The 17,911-nt window shown below is 48.6% G+C and overlaps 1 protein-coding gene across 2 annotated transcripts in view; it reads right to left on the bottom strand.

Annotated features, from left to right (window-relative positions):
* Rnf144a (ring finger protein 144A) overlaps positions 1-15,215 on the bottom strand; it is a 140,273-nt gene extending 125,058 nt beyond the window's left edge. The window contains exon 1 of one of the 2 annotated variants that reach the window (XM_045143013.1): positions 15,132-15,215. The gene's annotated coding sequence lies outside the window, so the exon portion shown is untranslated. The remainder of the gene's footprint in view (positions 1-15,131) is intronic. The other variant, XM_045143012.1, reaches the window with a different exon arrangement.
* Positions 15,216-17,911: the final 2,696 nt, after the last annotated feature.

Raw genomic sequence — 17,911 nt, 5'->3', positions numbered from 1 at the left:
TAGCCACATAAAAAACCAGATGCACAAAGTGGCACAGGCACCTGGAATTTGCTTGTAGCAGGCCTTGGCACCTCCATTATCTCTGTCTCTCTTCTCTACCTCTCTCTCTTCTTGCAAATAAATAAACAAACAAATACTTTTAAAAAAAGAAGCAAGACTCAGTTGTATGCCTCATTGACACAGGAAACTCACTGTAAATACACAAGAAGAATGGAGAAAGATACACCATGGTAACAGTAATCAAAAGAGAGCCTGACTACCTACGTCAATGCCAAAAAGGCAGAGTTCAAAATAAGAAGAATCACCAGGAACACAGAGGCACTGACAAGTAACAAAGTGGTCAGATTTCCTAAACTTGTAAGCACCCAACAACAGCGTGTCCAAACATGTCAGGCAACACCAAAAGAACTATAAGGAAAAGCAGACAGATCGACTATTAGATAACTAGAGATTTAACAAACAAACCCATGTAAGGCAGAAAACCAGTGCTGACAGAGATGACCTCAGCAGCACCCATAATCAACTTGACCAGCTTATGTATTGCAGCCAAGAAGACTCCAATGAAACACACTGGTCTGTGAAAGACACTTCATGCAAGCACAAATGAACAAAGTGAGAGGGAGTAAGACAGTTAGGGTGACTGGGCCCCTAAAAGTAAAAAAGGCAGGATGGTCTGCACTTGCTAGAATTCTTATCTCTTACCTAGACCTGTTTTTCCACAAGCAACCTGGGCCTCTCCTGGGAGGGGGTCTTTGATTTAAACATTGTGACTGTTCAACTTTGGCCACCAGAACCTAGCCCTAACCAATCAACTGTCCCTCTGATTCACCTGAGCCAGAGGACAAACCTACCACCATAAGATTATAAATGCCTTTGTGAGGGGAGGGCACACTCTCTGAGCTGCCTGACCACTTAGGAACTTCCAGCTGTGGATGAATTTTCCTTTGGAGGGCCTGGGCTGGCAGGGACTGAGCCCAGGGTAGATGCCCCTAGCCCTCACTCTCCACAAGAGCTCCTTATCCCTTCCAGCTCCCCACAAGGCAGGAGCTCTTTGAACTTTTTTATTTCCTTTGCTCTTTTCTTTTCACAGTTTTCCCAGGCCCTCCACATGGGATCTCTAGCCACATGGGTGTCTTTCCTTGGCTCTGCACTTCCCTCAATAAATATAATAATTTAATAATTCTCTTTCTCAATCTTTTGTTATTCAATTCTTTAATTAAAATTAGAAATGAACCTAGGGTTCAGGGCTCAAGGACTTTCCTGGCCACTGAGCACCCGGTCACAAAAGCTTAGGAGGTCACATGCGGTGTGCTCCTGATTCACAAAATCCGCAGAAGTTGAACTGCTAAACTCTAGGCATCTGTGGTTTGCGTGTTTGCTTGGCATAGTGCCAGGGGTAGAACCAGCACATTTGACCACCGAATTGTCTCCGGTGTTCTGAACAGTCTTCTGCACGGCCAAGAATGTGCTCTCAAGATGGAAAGTCAGTATTTTTGGAGATGCCTGTCCCTCCCAGTCCCCACAGCCCAGCTTCTTAAGGTCTCATCCCTAACATCCTGTGGTTTTCTCCCAGAGTTATCTGTGGATTCACCTTTTGTTTGGGCTCCCAATAGTTTTAACTTTGTGTGGGCATAACCTCTTTTCTTGTTTGTTTTGAGGTAGGGTCTTGCTCTAGCCCAAGCTGACCAGAACCCACTCTGTCATCTCAGGGTGGCCTGGAACTCAGTGATACTCCTAACTTTGCCTTCTGAGTACTGGAATTAAAGGCGTGCACCACCACACCTGACATTTTCAATCATCGGAGGGGCCTCACAGAAATAACTCTAATACTTCTCTTGCTTTGTTGGTGAATAAATGGGCGATATTTACAGAGCTAAAGATATTTGTACAGTGTCACTGGGACTGAGATCTTGGGCAGGATTTCTCCTCTGTGTTCTCACAGTCTGGCTTAATCTTGCCCAATCCCTGACCACAGTGGCCACACTGGGAAGGTGGGACGCATGCTGATGCTGACTTCATAGGTTCACGCCTCCCTTTTAAATCCCCCGGCCCCTACCCCAGCACAGCTCTGCAGGGGCCTGACACACCCAGGAGCCTAACAGGCAACTCCTGGGGAGCAGTGCTGAGGTTTACATTGTTTGGTTTAATGGCAGGACACTTCCTTGACTGGTACTTATTTCTCTTCAAGCCATTAAAGCTAAATGTCATCTCAGATATGAGTCTAACTTGTTGAAACATAGTATGTAGCCAGTGGTTTTACTTTATGTTTAAAAGTTAAAACTATTTTACTATGGAATGAAATAGTCACTTAGGATCAAGCCAGTGACCATACTTTTTTAAAATTAATTAATTATTTATTTATTTGAGAGCAACAGAGAGAGAAAGAGGCAGAGAGAGAGACACAGAGAATGGGCGCACCAGGGCCTCCAGCCACTGCAAACGAACTCCAGATGCATGCGCCCCTTGTGTATCTGGCTAATGTGGGTCCTGGGAGTTCAAGCCTTGAACAGGGGTCCTTGGGCTTCACAGGCAAGCGCTTAACCGCTAAGCCATCTCTCCAGCTCCCAGTGACCATTTTGTTTGTGCCTCCCATGAATTCCAAAATCCACAGAAGCTCAGCTCCCATATCTAAGGTTGCACATGGGCTAGGGATGTAGCTCAGCTGGGAGGCTTGCCTAGCATTCATGAAGGCCTTGGTTCCATCCCAGCACCAGACAAAATGGGCACGGGGGTGTATGCCTGCAACCCCAGCACTGGAGAGGTAGGGCAGAGGACCGGGAATTCAAGGTCATCTTCAACTACACTAGGAGCTGAGGCAAGCCTGGACTACATGAGACCTTGTCTCAAAATAAAGAACAGCATTTATAAATAACCTGTGCCCAAACTTCCATGTACATGAAGTCATCTCTGTGATACTTAACACAAGGTGCATGCTACGTAAGCAGCTGTCATACTATCAGGGGATATATTACAAACAACCAAGAAGTATGCACATGTTTGAGAGAAAAAAGGGTTTTCCTCCCTTGAATATTTTCAATCTATGGTTGGAGACTTGAGTCCATAGAAGACCAACTACAAAATTATGAAAGAAAAAAAAGTCAAAACAAGGGGAAAAAAGAAAAAAATCTTTCATGATCCCTGTGAGTTCTTTCCCTTAGATTATCTTCCAATGTAGATAAATCATATTGTGCATACAGTTCTGTCTCATAACATTATTTACACAACTGTTTTCCCATGGTCACCATTACCCAAAATCTTATCTTATTAGAGCACGATGTTTATTTAACCATATTTAGATGTTTTCCATCTGAGGCTATCATCTTTGAAAAACAAAAATATGAAGCACTTGTGTGTGAGCATTTATTTTCTTTCCACATTTAGCATCAATTCCTTGAGTGGGACGACCAAGAAAAAAATGTATTCCCCCTTAACCTGTGCCTTCCCCTTGGAGGTTCATTCCTCCCACTGAGCCAGCAGGACACACAGCATCCTTCTCTTGGCAGAAGCAGCTTTACTCTTCCAGAAGTATGTTCTCTGGGTTAATTTCTCTTTAAAAATTCTTTCCTGCACATTAATGATTTTAAGTTTGCCAAGAATACTTTTATCTCCCAAGGCCATGTGATGGCTGAGCCCTGCAGTACTAGGCCAGCTTCTACATAACAGCATGGTGTAGAAGCTCGTTTGCAGTCAACACACGGAAGGACGCAAACATAACTGAGTCATGCAGGCTATGATGTGTGAACTTGCAAGTGGCCATATTAGTAGCTTGTTAGGGGTCAGTTTATAGAGAGCTTTTGAAAATCACCCCTAGGGCAGTGTGTGAGGAAAGAAGAAACACAAACCTTCACAGAGTATATTAATGGGCTGGCTACCCTCCCTTCCTTCCTGCCTGCTTTTCTCCCTCCATACCTTCCTTTCTTTTCTTTACTATTTTTTGAAGATGGGGCAGGCTACCATGAAACTCATTCTATTAATCCAGGCTGGCCTAAATTCTCAGCCTCCTCAACACTGAGATGATGGGAATGCTCCACAAAGTTCCACTAAAAAGCTCAGCACACAGGCTGAGGAGATGGCTCAGTGAGCAAAGCACTTGTTGAGCAAGCAGAGACCCGAGTTAAGATGGCCAGCACCCATGTAAAAGCTAGGCATTGCGCTGTACACTTGTAATTCCAGCACTGGGAAAGCAGACAAGAGGCTTGCAAGTTAGCTCGTCTAGACTAATCAATGAGCTCTGGGTTGAGTGAGAGACCCTGCCTCAAAACATAAGGTAAAGGCAAGGAAGAGTGAAGGAAGACAAGAGGAGAAACTGAGGAAGTCACCCAATGCCAACCTCTGGTCTCTACATACATACAAACATACATGCACAGGCATGTGCCCCACATGTATGAATACACATACACACACAAACAAAAAGAAGTTCAGCACAGTGAAGTTTATTGTACAGGGTAGAATGCTGGAAACACAAAGTGAGCCAGACACATGCCTATGTCTTGACTCACTGGCTGCTCTCTTGCCAAAGGAAATCTGGGCTAGCTGATCTCCCACTGCATGGAGAGGGACGAGACAGTGCCCAGTGTGGGATGCTGCCAGGCTTCACCTTACTCTGAGAAAAATCATGAACCCCCCTCAGGGTGGATGTAATTTTGATCTCACCAAGCATGAGTCTGTGGGCTCAATGACAGTCATATTTTGTTGATGTAATAAAACATATGTGTTGACATCAATCCTGGGTCTGTGCTTTTTAGTACTTCAGAGCTAATACTTATCTCCAGGCCTTAAAAATGTTCCTGTTGGCAAAGCTCAGCTGCCTTGGCGCCATGCCCTTCCAGGGAATAAAGGATTACCAACTTCCTTCCCTGTCATTTGCACTATGCCAGAGCCACCTGGGGAAGCCACACACAGCCTCCTGTGAGGGGCAGGAGGAGAATAAGTCTGTGTGTGTGTCTGTCTGTCTGTCTCTCTCTCTCTCTCTCTCTCTCTTTCGTTCTTTCCTATCAGTAGAGCAGGATGAGGAGTGATGAAAGGAAGGCTGAAACCAGTACTGGGGGAGGGAGTTGCCAGGAAGCTCAGAGCCACAGCTTACTGAGTGGAGGCAGGCAAAAGCATGGGCCAGGAAAAGCCACAGGCTTTGGAGATGTAGGAAAAAAAAATGTGGGGCAGCTATGAAAGCGCACACACAAACAACGCAGGCTTTCCAGAAAGGAGGTCAGCAGTACAGAGGAAGTCCAGGGAGGATGGGAGGATTCAGGTGAGGGACCAGCTGGCAAGGCAAGGGCTTAGTGTTAAGGACCTGCAGAGTTGGGCTAGGCACAGATGCAAGAGTTACAGGAGACAAAGAGGTACCCATATGGTCCAAGCAGGGCTAGAATCCACAGGAACACGGAGAGTCAGGACACAATTAAACTCCTTAAAACACAACACAAGCCAGGACCAGAGAGAAGCCAGTATTGGCTTCACAGTACCAGCCTCAGGACAGAGAACCCTGCAGAGGTGCCCCCAACAACCTGCTTCTCCAAGATAGCAGCTCAGCAGACCAAAAAAACAATACCAACTGAATATGTGGATCTGAATTTTCTGGTAACCATATTAAAAAAGAAAGAAAACTGTTAATTGACTGTAGTAATAAGTTTTGTTTAACCCAATATAACTAAAATAGGATCATTTCAACATGTAATGCATATGAAAGTATTGTTGGTGCTATGCATTCTGTTTATATATTGGTCACCCACATTCTCCACAGTTCAACTGAGACCAGACGATCACAAGGATCCAAAGTCACATGGGCTGCCCACCCCTTCCACCTGCAGGCCTGCATTCCAAGCACACAAGGTAGGACCAGCCACTAAGAACACAGCCCCTATCTGTCAGGCAGGCAGTGCCCACTCAAGGACTCCACCCCTGGCCTGCAGGCATAGTTGAGCCACTACTGCTGACAAGACTGGATACACTGCCTGATACAGGAACAGAGAGGAAACAAGGTCACTGCCAAGGAAGCAGGCAGCTGAGGGCCAAAGGGAAGGAGGCTCCTGTGTGATTAAAGCATTAACAGATGAAGAGGTTTCTCCTTGGCCAATCTGCCTGCAGGAATGGCAAGACTGCCTCAGGAGGAAGGGGAAGCTGGGTCTCTCTGAGGGGGGACACGCCTCTGCAATCCCACACTGGCACTGGCAGAATCAGGAGGAAGGGGAAGCTGGGTCTTTCTGAGGGGACGCACGCCTCTGCAAACCCACACAGGCACTGGCAGCATCAGGCAGTCCTGCAGTAAGCAGAGAGGAACAGGCGGCAGCACTGGAGTAAAGGACTTCTGTGGGTTCTAGCTGAGTGAATTTCTAGAAGGGAAGTGGAATGCATGAAATTCCAACAGCTTAGGAATCCTTACCCTGCTGTCCACAGAACTCCAACCTATCTATTCCAGAAAGGCCTCACTAGCCTCTTATTTCGTATCTACAAGTCCTCACACTCACTATACAGTCCTCACTTTGTCTTCGATTTCCCAGAACCAAGTTGATTTTGTCAAAAGAATAAAAGCCAAACTAATAGTAACAATACAAGTGAATAACAATAATAATATAAGTGAATAGTACAGTGCTAGATAGATAGCTCAGTTGTAAAGCACTGGCTGCCTCGTAAGTATGATTCCCGGTACCCTGATAAAAGGCCAGATGTGGCGGCAAGTGCCTGACATCCTAGTGCTGCGGAGGTGGAGACAGAAAGATCCCTGGGGCTTTCTGACCAGCTAGTCTAGCCTAACTGGTGATGTCCAGATCGAAGACAGACCCCGTCTCACAAAAGATGAATGGCATTCCTGGGGAGAACACCTGAGGTTGTCCACTGGCCTCCACTGGCATGTACATATGTGCGCACCTACACACACATACATACAGCGAAAAATTAGCAATCACCTTGACATGGTGACACATGCCTTTAATCCCAGCACTCAGGTGGCAGAGGATGGCCATGAGTTCAAGGCCACTCTGAGACTACATAGTGAATTCCAGGTCAGCCTGGGTTAGAGCAAGGCCTTACCTCAAAAAAAAAAAAAAAAAAAAAAAGCCATCAATGAATGAACAGTTTGGTACTCTAGATTCTAATGAATGGACACAGTTGTTTCTTTTGATGGGAGATAATACAAATTGAGACCCACTGAGCAGTACTGTGGGGGACTTCGTGTGGGTGCTACAAGCACAATGAAGCAGACAACAAGACATTAAGGCCCTCACTGCAGTTCACACTGGGTCTGGGGGACCAAGGAACAGGGGCTTCTACCACACCAAGAATCCCAGAGCCACGTGCCTATCCATCAGGACCTTCTTCCACAAGGAGTCCTGTTTTTCCAAGAACACAGGCAAGGGAAGGACAGCTCATCAAAGCCCAGCACAGCCAACAAGGCCCTTGGTGGGTTTTATAGGCAAGAGTCTGGGCCCCTAGGACAGACTTGATGTTTGTAGTCACTTTCCCACCTTCTGCCCCTCCTGAAATTGCCCTGCCACTCAGCTCTAACCCCTGACTCCTGAGCACAGTCAGCTGTAGCAGTTTAGGGAAGGTTTGTCCCTTCCTGATGAAAAGGGGCTTCCTGAAACACAGACCTAAGTCTACAGCCATGTGCAGCCATGTAAGAGCACGGCTGGCTGGGGTGGGGCCAAAGGTAGTTAGGACCCTGAGGACTAAGGGTGTTCACCAGAGAGGAGAGCCTGGTTCTCAGGCATATCAGCATAGCCACATCAGACTGCAACCTCCTACCTCCACTGCCTTGTCACTGAGCAAACCGATGCCTGCAGGTTCAAGTACTTGTTAATACATGTTCTGATGCTAACCAACTACACAGAAATACAAATACTAACAGTTACTGAGGTGTATGTGTGGGTGTATGTGTGCTAGTGTGTGTTTGCTATCCATCGAATTGTGTCACCCAGAAGATCAGCTGAACTCTTAACTCACGTATATATAAATGTGCCCTCCTTAGTCTTCTGCACATGTGGTCATGGTAAGATGCCATCAGTAGAGTAGGCCTTCATCTAGTGGGACTGGTCCTTACAAGTTAGAAGTGACACAGAGGCAGGAAAGGGAAGGCTACAGGGCCCAGTGCAATGCTTTACCCTTTTACCTGTGGTTGGTTCCCATCACAGTGTAAATACCCTGCTTACTCTTAACCTAGGACAAAATGGAACCCTTCCCTTCTATCTGTTCCTTATGTGCTGGGCTCGAAGACAGGGTAGCCACGGAAAGCCAAGAGCAAGGGCAAGGTCTTAAGCCCACAAACTGACAGAATAGCAGATGCTTTTCTTTGTTTGCTTTTTCTTACCACGTCTGGCCCTCTACCAACCTGACTGGCTTAGTTTTCAGGGCCTGGGGTGACTGCTTCACTGAGGCACAAAGAAGGAACTGCATACTACCCAGGGCACAGAGACCCATGCAACCCTGCCAAGAAACATACACTTTTAACCAACAAATTCTCCCATCTTGAGGTATCAACATTGACAGCCTTCTGGAAGATCTTTCTATGCCCCAGACTGTTATGCCCCCAGGCTCAAGAGGTGAAGTGGAGCCATCAGGATAGTCGAGAAGAATTAACCTTTAAGCTCTTAATATAAGAAAGAACAGGTCCATGGTCTCTGCAAGATTTCACACTCCCTAATGCACAGGTTCCCCGGGCACACCTACCCCAGGATCCTGAGTGTGTAAGTGGATGGACTTCTCAGAGGTCAAGAGCATACAGATCCTACAAACGGCTGTCACACACAGCATTGTGCAATTATAGTGGCAGGCCCTCCTGCCTTACCTGGCTAGAACCCCCGAGAGCAGCTCTACCCACTGCCCTGGAGAGAACACGCCAGTCTTTCATCAGAAAGACCCCTATGTATATGAGTCAAGATCTACCCTTCCCTGTATCTCCAAGGTTCACAGGCCAGCTTGTCTCCCTGGAGCCCTCAAAAGCAAACACATATCTCTTGAGCTGACCCCTCTGAAGTAGAAAGTGCCTCCTCTTGGTGGAGCACACCATTTCCCAGGGCAAGGACCAAGCCTCCTGCCTAGTGTGTATCACAATAGCCTCAGGCTACAGGTGCCAGTATTAGCCCATCAGATACTTACATCTGATACACTAGGGCTGGTTTCCTATTATGTACACAACCAGGATACTAAACCTGGTACATGACTTCCCTCCATATTCTGGGCCATCATTACATGCTATCCCTCTCCCTCTGGAGCCAGTGCCCTGCCTGGCTGGTCTGGTTTCTGAGGTGCATTTTGCTATGACCTGACTTTCCAAACAGAGAGGCAGCAGTGCAAGGTGTGCTCTGAGCACGGTGGGGAGTAACAGTTCAGCTCTCTCTCTGTCCTCACCGATGATCTGCCCATGGAATCCCTGTGGAACCAGGTGCTCCGAGGTGCAGTCAATCATCTCACAGACATGCCTCTAGGATGAGCATGATGTGTGATAGGGGATGCCTAAATGAATAAGTCTGCCTTTGTAGAGCTTACAATTTGGTAGAGGAAATAAGATTTGCACAAATCACTACACTTAGATTAGATAAATGCAATTATGGTTTCTGAAAAAAAATCCTATAGAAACACCTGGTGGGAAAATATTCTGCCTTAAAGGCGGAGGGAGCTTGAAGTCATGGGCAACCTGAGCAGCAGTTCTGCAGTCCCGCCTCCCACGCTGCTCTCAGTGCTTCCCATTTAATCCTTTGCAAACTGTTTTGTGCCAGAAGCTGAGGACATAGTTCAGTTGGTTAAGTGCTTGTCTTGCAAGCACAGGGACCTCAGTTCAATACTCAGAGTGCTCATAAATGTGGGATGTACTTAAATACGTACAATACCAGCAACAAGGAAGCGGAGACAGGAGAATCCCTGTGACCCAATGGCTAGCCAGCCTAACCTAACCAAGGAGCTCCAGGTCAGTGAGAGATCCTCTTGCAAATGGTATACCTGAAGATGACACTGAAGTTTTCTTCTGGCTTTCAAACACACAAACACATACAGACATATAAAGCAGTATGTTCAAAAGAAAGACTGGGAGCTGGAGAAACAGCTTAGTGGTTAACGTGCTTGCCTGCAAAGCCTAACAACTTACATAACCCTTGTTCAATTCTCTATTACCCACAAAAAGTCAGATGCACAAAAAGGATGCAAGCATCTGGAGTTTGTTTGCAGCAACTAGAGGCTCTGGCATGTCCATTTCCTTTCTCTCAAGGCTGACCTTGAAAATGGTGGGCCAATAGTCCAGTGTGAGGATACTGAGAAAGAGAGCTTGGACCCACTGATGAGCAAGCCCAGGGATCAACTGAGGCACACAATGGCTCTCATCAGACCATAGCGAAGCTGTAGGCGTCTATGAAGGGAGCAACTACAACTAAGCAGACAAAATGTTCAGGAACAACATCGGGACCAACAGAAAGTGCCCCCCCCCCCACCAAGAAAGTGTAACATTTGCAGTGATGCTGGCTTTGCACACACCTATTTAAGAGAAAGTGTGAACCTGAGCAGAGGTTACCCCTCCCAAGTTCTGCTGGTCTCTGTGAAAGGAAATGCCTCTTTCCAACTACAGCCTAATGGAGACGCAGGCTTCCCTCCTTAGTGGGATGTTGTAGACTCACAGGAGAGAGGGATGGGCCACAGTGTACTCTGGATGGGAGTTACCTGCAAACTAGTGTGCAAGTAGGCAGAGCTGAGGGTGAGTAAGGAGGACTAGTGAGCCACATGGGCCACTGGCCAAGGGACAGATCCACACTCTGAGAGAGGCTATAAAAGGTCAGCTGTCTGCTTGGTTCACAGGGGAGTCAGGGGCCTAAAGAGGCATTCTAGTTTGATAAGACTGTATATTTCCATCAACAAAGGTGATGGTCACGTGCAACCACACCATAGCAAGTGTGCCCTGACCCAAGGGCTATTTGAAAACCAATTCTTTGAAAGCCTAAAACATTATCCCAGATACACAACATTGTAAGAAATGTGTACAGTCCTAGGCTACACATCAATAGCCCTACTGAGAGAGCAGACCCCATCCACTTTCAGAGTCTGGGATCCCCTTCGTTGTCCCACAGGCCTATGTTGTACGGCTGTCCAACCCAAGCAGAAGACCCCAAAGCCTGAGCCACAATAGCCTGTCAGATCTGGAGTTACTAAGGGGGTTCTCAATACTGGGCCAAAGCTGCTGAGACCTGGGGAAGTCCAACGCTTGTCAGGCCACTTTGTACAGGACAATGCCACTCCTGGACAGTGAGAACAAACATCGCTGCACAGCTTCCACTGCTCCTCCCTGAACACTCCTCCGAGCAAGTTCAGCTGAGGGGCAGAAGGTTAAGACTGGTAAGGAAAAGGGTCCAGGGCTGGAGAGATGGCTTAGCGGTTAAGCGTTTGCCTGTGAAGCCTAAGGACCCCGGTTCGAGGCTCGGTTCCCCAGGTCCCACGTTAGCCAGATGCACAAGGGGGCGCACGCGTCTGGAGTTTGTTTGCAGAGGCTGGAAGCCCTGGCGCGCCCATTCTGTCTCTCTCCCTCTATCTGTCTTTCTCTCTGTGTCTGTCGCTCTCAAATAAATAAAAAATAAAATTAAAAAAAAAAAAGGGTCCAAAACAAAGGCAAGGAGAACACAATGAAGAACCTCCCAGAAGACACCAGAAATGAAAGCACCATGTGACAAGGGGAAACCTGATGGGAAGAGCTCTCAAATGCCTTTCAGCAACACACCGACGTCCAACAAGAGGAGCTCAGGCCCTTTGTACTGGTTAAGTCCCTGTCTATCCCAGGTTGCTTCTTGCTGTTTTAGATCCTGATTTTGACCTTGACCTTCTCCCTAATTTCCCTGACATCCTCCAGGTCCAAGCAACAGGTAAACAGGGTCCACTCACAGGACCCACTGTACTGTGCATATGACCTTTTCTGCTAGACCCCACCACCACAGCAACCTGCCAATGGCTTTGCTTCCCCTCCCCAGACTGCAGCCTCCTCAAGGTCATGGCAGGCCTCTGAAGGCAAAGCCAGGCTTTCTCCTACATCCCATATGAAACCTTGAACTCAAGGCTTCTCTCCCCGTAAGGTGGGAGTAGAAACAACCACTCCTGTGGTTGAGAGAGCTACACCCCATGCATGGCACCGATGCACAGGCCTGGCACATGACCAAGGCTTAAGGAACTTCTGACATCTCTAAATCCAGGGTCAGACAGAGAGGAGACCCTCAACTAGGCTAACACATGTCCTCAGGCTAGCACGTAACTGGGTTTTCTCTGAGGACTTGCTCCCTAGAGTTAGCCTCTTCCTTCACAGCAGGAAGGGAGATGAGGAGTCCCCTGATGAGGAGTCCCCTTGGACTTCCCAAGACATCCTTTCTCACCAGACAACTGTGGAGAAAAGCCACCCTTCCAGGAGTGAAAAATGCCTTGCTTTGCAAAAGTCCACACAGCTGGCTGCATCTGAAAAGTGTCCTGTGGTGCTGATTCTCCAGAAAAACAAGATTAAAGCATCACCATGACAGGACCTAGGAAAACATACAGGCCAACACCTCAAGGCTATCCTGAAGGAACCTGGAGCCATCCAAGGAGACAAACACTTGCTCAAGGCCAGACAGCTGAGGGGGAGCCCTACTGGGCATAGTGCCCTGCAGGTATGTTAACAGTGACTTCAATTAATTCTTCCAGCTAATTAAGAAAAGGTATCCTTGTGCATCAGCAAAGAGGAAACCAAGGAGGAAGCACAGCCTGGCCTCAATTGACTTCTCCAGCAACAAGGGAAAGAAGGCTACCTTCCACTTTTTCTTAGATGGCAAAGGTGGAAAAGGATCCTTGGAAACAGAGACACCTCACCTTCCTGAGAAGACCCCACTCTACACAAGCCTCTGGGCTAACTCTGATGTTGCAACATCCCAAGGAAGCCAGGGAGACTGCTGGGTCAAATGCCCTGGCCAGACTCAGGGCTCAGTATTTTCCCCTCCAAGTGGGTGCAATCCACAAGAGCCCCAGAGTTCAAACACAGAGCTGTCCTGTTGCAAGAACAGAAGCGGGAAAATGACTGGGAAAGAGCTGATGACAGAACAACCTGCCATATTCCCATGGGACAAGGGCATCTGATCTCCACTCCCCAGCCACAGTGTCCTCATGTTCAGAGTGGTCTGAGGATCCATCTACTTCTGTAACTCTCAGTGGCCCAGGCCAGGTTTCGTCTCCATCTCTACCACCATAGAGAAAGGCTCCAGGAGGAGAAATCTGAATAAAAGGAGGCAGCAAGGCTGAGTGAGGCACATGTGGAATAAACAGTATCCTTAGAGTCAGGCAATGTGGCTCCTGGCTTCCAGCAAAACTTCGCTCTTGACACTGTCAGCATGGGGGAACAGTATGTGATGTCTTTTCCACATCCCAAGCCATACTAAAGCCCCAAGAGTCTAGGAACAGTTTGAAAACAGGTATTACAAGCTTGCAATCTGAGGGAGTTGGAATATGCTTATGAAATATATATGTTTCAAGAACCAGGGCCCGTGGGTGCCTGTATCATTCATGTGGGTTTGCCCTTCACTGGTTCCCCTTCTGGAGATACTGAGGTGAGACCTGGACCAACTGTAAGAGTCAGTGCCAAAGCTCAAACGCTGCTGGGTGTGGATATTTCCCATCCCATTAAAACTGGGTTATGTGCACCCACTTCCTCAGCAGTGCAATCTATCCAACTGGATCCTTGACATAAGTGCAAATGAAAACCCGTCTCTGTGAAGCTGCTCTGACCCTAAAGCCCACAACAGGTACAGCTGCACCAGGCCTAAGCCTCCCCCTTCAATACTGCCGTGGCCACTCTGAAGAGCGTTCAGTCTACCCATTCTCCTCCAATGCCATCCATGACTCCACAGTCAATCCCAATGTCTTGGCCTACGATTTAAAGATTTATTATCAACTGACCTCTCTAACCATACTTCCTTTGCCAATTTTTAAAATGTGATGTAAACAACAGTATGGGGAGTGTTGTAGGACTGTATTACAGACTGGGCCCCTAATCACAGCCCAGGAGAACAAGACAATAAGCACACTTTAGGTCTCTTTAGAAGGCCCTGAGCAATGGCTTGGGAAAGGCCATTCACACCAACATTCCTAGCTGGAGTGCCTTCCCAACATGTTGGTCCCATCCCACCAGTCTTAAGACTTTAAGGTCCCCTCCTTTAGAAAGGCTCTGGCCTTCCCCTGTCCTGAGGGCACCGGGACCACCTTCCCTTCTGTGCAGTATTTTATTTATGCAAACCCTTATGAGTGGACTGAACTCTCACACTGGCCTGATTCACTGAAGTCTTTACTGGACTCCTGGACTATTCCTGGAAGTCCCTTCCTTTTCCAAATGCGAGATGTAGGTGGTCATCCCACCAGGTCATTCCACCAAGGTACACAGGGGCTTCTGGGAAGGGTTAGGGGAGGGGGTGCCAGGCTAGCCCTCCTATGACTACCCCCAAAGCGGGTAAAAGATCGCTTTTTAAAAAAATTCTCTGGAAAAGACAAAACAAGTGGTCATGCAAACTTTGGGAGCGACCATCCTAAAGCACTCCTATGAAACACTTAAGGATAAAGACATGTCCCCAACCACCTTGCAGCCCTTGGGGAGCCTCCAGATCGCAGGGGAGACAAAATCACTGGGCGCCACGTGGGTAGTGGGATGGGGCTGACTGTTAGGAGCGCTGCAGAGGGCTGGATGCGCGAGACCTGCGGGGACCTTTCAGGAGAGCCAGGCGTCCTTTCCACAGGGACCGGCCGCTGGAGGCGGAGAGGAGGCGAACCGCCGAGGACTGGCGAAGGCGCCCACTGCGGCGGCCACGCGGCATCCACCGATTTGGCCCTACCGGATCGGAGCGTCTCCGCTGCGGCCGCGGCTGGAGCGCAACCCCAGGCCTGCGTGCGGGTCTCCACGGAGGCGACCGTGGCCCGGTGCACGCGACCCCAGCCGGGAGGCGGCAAGCGAAGCGCTCCGGGAACTGGGGTCGCGGACGGATCCCCGCGGGCCACCCAGCAGGGCCCCACCGCAGGCGCACCGATCCGAGCGCCCGGCTGCCCCGGCCCGGCCTGGCCAAGGTGGGCCGGCGCCGCGCGGACCCCGAGGCCGGCCGCGTCCCCCGACGCCCGCCAGCGCCGCGGATGCCGACACAAAGGGGACGCGCGTCACCTACCTGGTCCCGCGGGTTGGGGCTCCGGCTCGGCTGCGGCGCGCTGCGCCCGGTGCCCTGCGCGGGTGCGGTGCGCGCCGCCCGCCTCCAGCACGAGCAGACGGGCGGGACCGGCCCCGCAGCGCCCTTTCTGTCCGGCCCGCCCCGGCTGAGAGCAGCCTGCGCGGGGAGCGGGAGCGGGAGCGGGAGCCGGGCGCGCTCTGGGCGCGGGCACGCGAGGTTCGGCCGGCGCAGCCCGCGCGCCAGCGCCCCCTGCCGCACGCCCGGGCTTGAGCGAGCTCCCAGCCCACCCCTACTGGTGATCGTGCTGGCGAGGGCTGGAAGAATGAGAGGCACCCCCCACCGCCCCTAGTGCAGTACCAGAAGGACAAGCAGCGGCTGGAGAGAAGTTGGTGACCCAGCATAGCCCTCCCAAACAGAGGCCAGGATGAGCCCACCATTGGCGTAATAGTTGGATGGGTCTGACACCAGACAGACATAGGCAAGCCACTGGCTCCCCAAAACCTCAGTTTGAGGATGTTTCCTTTCAGGATTTTTCCATGAAGACTGAGAGCTGTCTATGAACGAGAACCTAATTTTCATACTACCTAGCACAGCGGACAGATGGAGAAGAAAGAGCAACCTGGCATGTCGATGCATATTAGGGGTGCAGACAGAAACTCGTTTGCTTTTATTAGAGTCTAAGATGAATGATTGTATATGGGACTCCCATAACCTGTTTTTTGGTACTCCCTATGGTAGCTAGAGGTTCACTGTTAAATTGCATGTCAGTCATGCATATATGAATAAAACCTACAGATGAATATTGTTTTAGATTAGCACTGTTATACTTTAAATATGAGATGAAAAACACACCCTTGGGCTCCTGTTTTGAATGTTTGCTACTCAGATGGAGGCGCTGTTTGAGGAAGCTCTGGGAACTTTAGGAATGACAACTGGAAACAGGTTCTGGAGGGATTTTTTTGTTGTTGTTGTTTCTGTTTTTGTTTTTGTTTTGTGAGGTAGGCTCTCACTCTAGCCCAGGCTGACCTGGAATTCACTATGGAGTCTCAGGGTGGCCTCGAGCTCATGGCAATCCTCCTATCTCTGTCTCCCGAGTGCTGGAATTAAAGGCATGAGCCACTACGCCCGGCAATTATTTTTTTAAGTAGAATCTTTGTATGGACACATCATGTGTTTCGTGCCATCATTTTCCTCCTCCTTCCCCCGCTCCCCGCTCCACTGAGGGCTGTCCTTGGTGGGATTGCTGATGTTCACCATGAACTTGTTTGTGGGTTATGAATTGTGAAAGCAGCAGCAGTCAGTCCTTGGGGGGGAGTGCAGACAAGCAAATGCCTCTGGATATTTCCTCCCACCCTGTGGGTCTTACAATCTTTTTGCCCCCTCTTCCACAAAATTCTTGGTGGGTGTGCTTTAAGTGTACTTTAGTGTTGAGCTCTCAGCAGCTTCTGGGTTTCTGCTTTGGTGCATTTGAGTGTCTTCAGTGTCTCCATCACCCTTGCACAGGTTGTCAGGCTTACCTTGGAAGCAGCATTCTTGCTCATCTCTGCAATTCCTCTGTGGTTTCACTTGGACCCTCGCTAATGTGGGAGGGTGGCTCAACTCTTGCCAGGGAGTCAGCTATCTTTTCTTGCCTGGTTGATAGATTTGTGGTTATCCTCAGTTCTCCCTGCCTTCTGAAAAAGAAAAGCAGATTCTCCAAAGGATAGTATATTCTTTCTCTCCTCTCTGTATTCTGTCAGCAATGAGGGAACAAGCTCCTCCCACACACTCACCCCAGCGACAATGTTCTGTTCAATCAGTTAGGGCCAAGCAAAATGAGTCCTTCCTCCTTGAAGTCCTGTCCATCAGGGATTTGGTCCCAGCCACTATTGTATAGCTAACACTCCCACACTGCACTCAAGTGAAACATTCCTTCCTGGAGGGAGGAGGGATACTTATAGAATTGGAGAAGCCAAGGAAATTCTGACAGCTCAAGAAGTTGCAAGATTCAGAAGACCCCTGCCTAGGTTATAAAAGCAGCATCATGCACAGGAGAGAGGAGAGCTGCCTGCAAGTTGTACATGGATGCAGCTTTCACAGGTTGTCACCTATGTTGTGACGACCATATGCTGAGATGCCTGCAAGTTTTAGTGGTGCAGTCCCCCCTGCTTATATCCCTCTCTGGCAAGTAGCCCCAATCTCTCCTGAGATGATCTGACCAAGCCCATTTAAAGATCCCACCATCAGTGTCTTTGCCACCCACTATCATTTGTTGAGCAGATGTCTGCCTGTCTTTGTGATCACACTCAATTGGCAGTGGTTGCCAAGGAGAAAGGGGTCCAGAGAACAGGTGATGATGTATGTGTCCTAGGGACAGAAAAAAATGGTATTTTAGAATTTTTCTACCAGAAACAATTAAAGTAAGCTCAAAATATATCCATGGCTTAAAATTGTATGTATAAAAATTAGATGATAGAGTTTGAGTGAACTTGTAATCATACAGTCTGCAAGAACAGGATTCAGAACAGGTTCACTAAGACTTGGATAGACTACATTCTTTGGTCTGCCTTCTGTACTGTAACTGGGGTGAAGAGATCTTCATTCACATCTCCCCAGTAATAGTCACACAATAGCTATACAAAAGGAAATGTACAACAAAACTCTGAGAAAACTGTAACAGCATCTTCCCTCCATATCATACTGCCACACCTTGTTGTCTGAATTGGACCGGGTGGTCTTAAGCAACCACTTACCTACTGTTTCCATTTTCTTGTGTGCAAAATATAGGTATCAATAGTCTG

Source organism: Jaculus jaculus, chromosome 2 (genome assembly GCF_020740685.1).
Source record: "Jaculus jaculus isolate mJacJac1 chromosome 2, mJacJac1.mat.Y.cur, whole genome shotgun sequence".
Classification (NCBI taxonomy): Eukaryota; Metazoa; Chordata; class Mammalia; order Rodentia; family Dipodidae; genus Jaculus; species Jaculus jaculus.
Note: the sequence above shows the minus strand (reverse complement) of the source record. Positions and strands in the feature narration are given on the sequence as shown.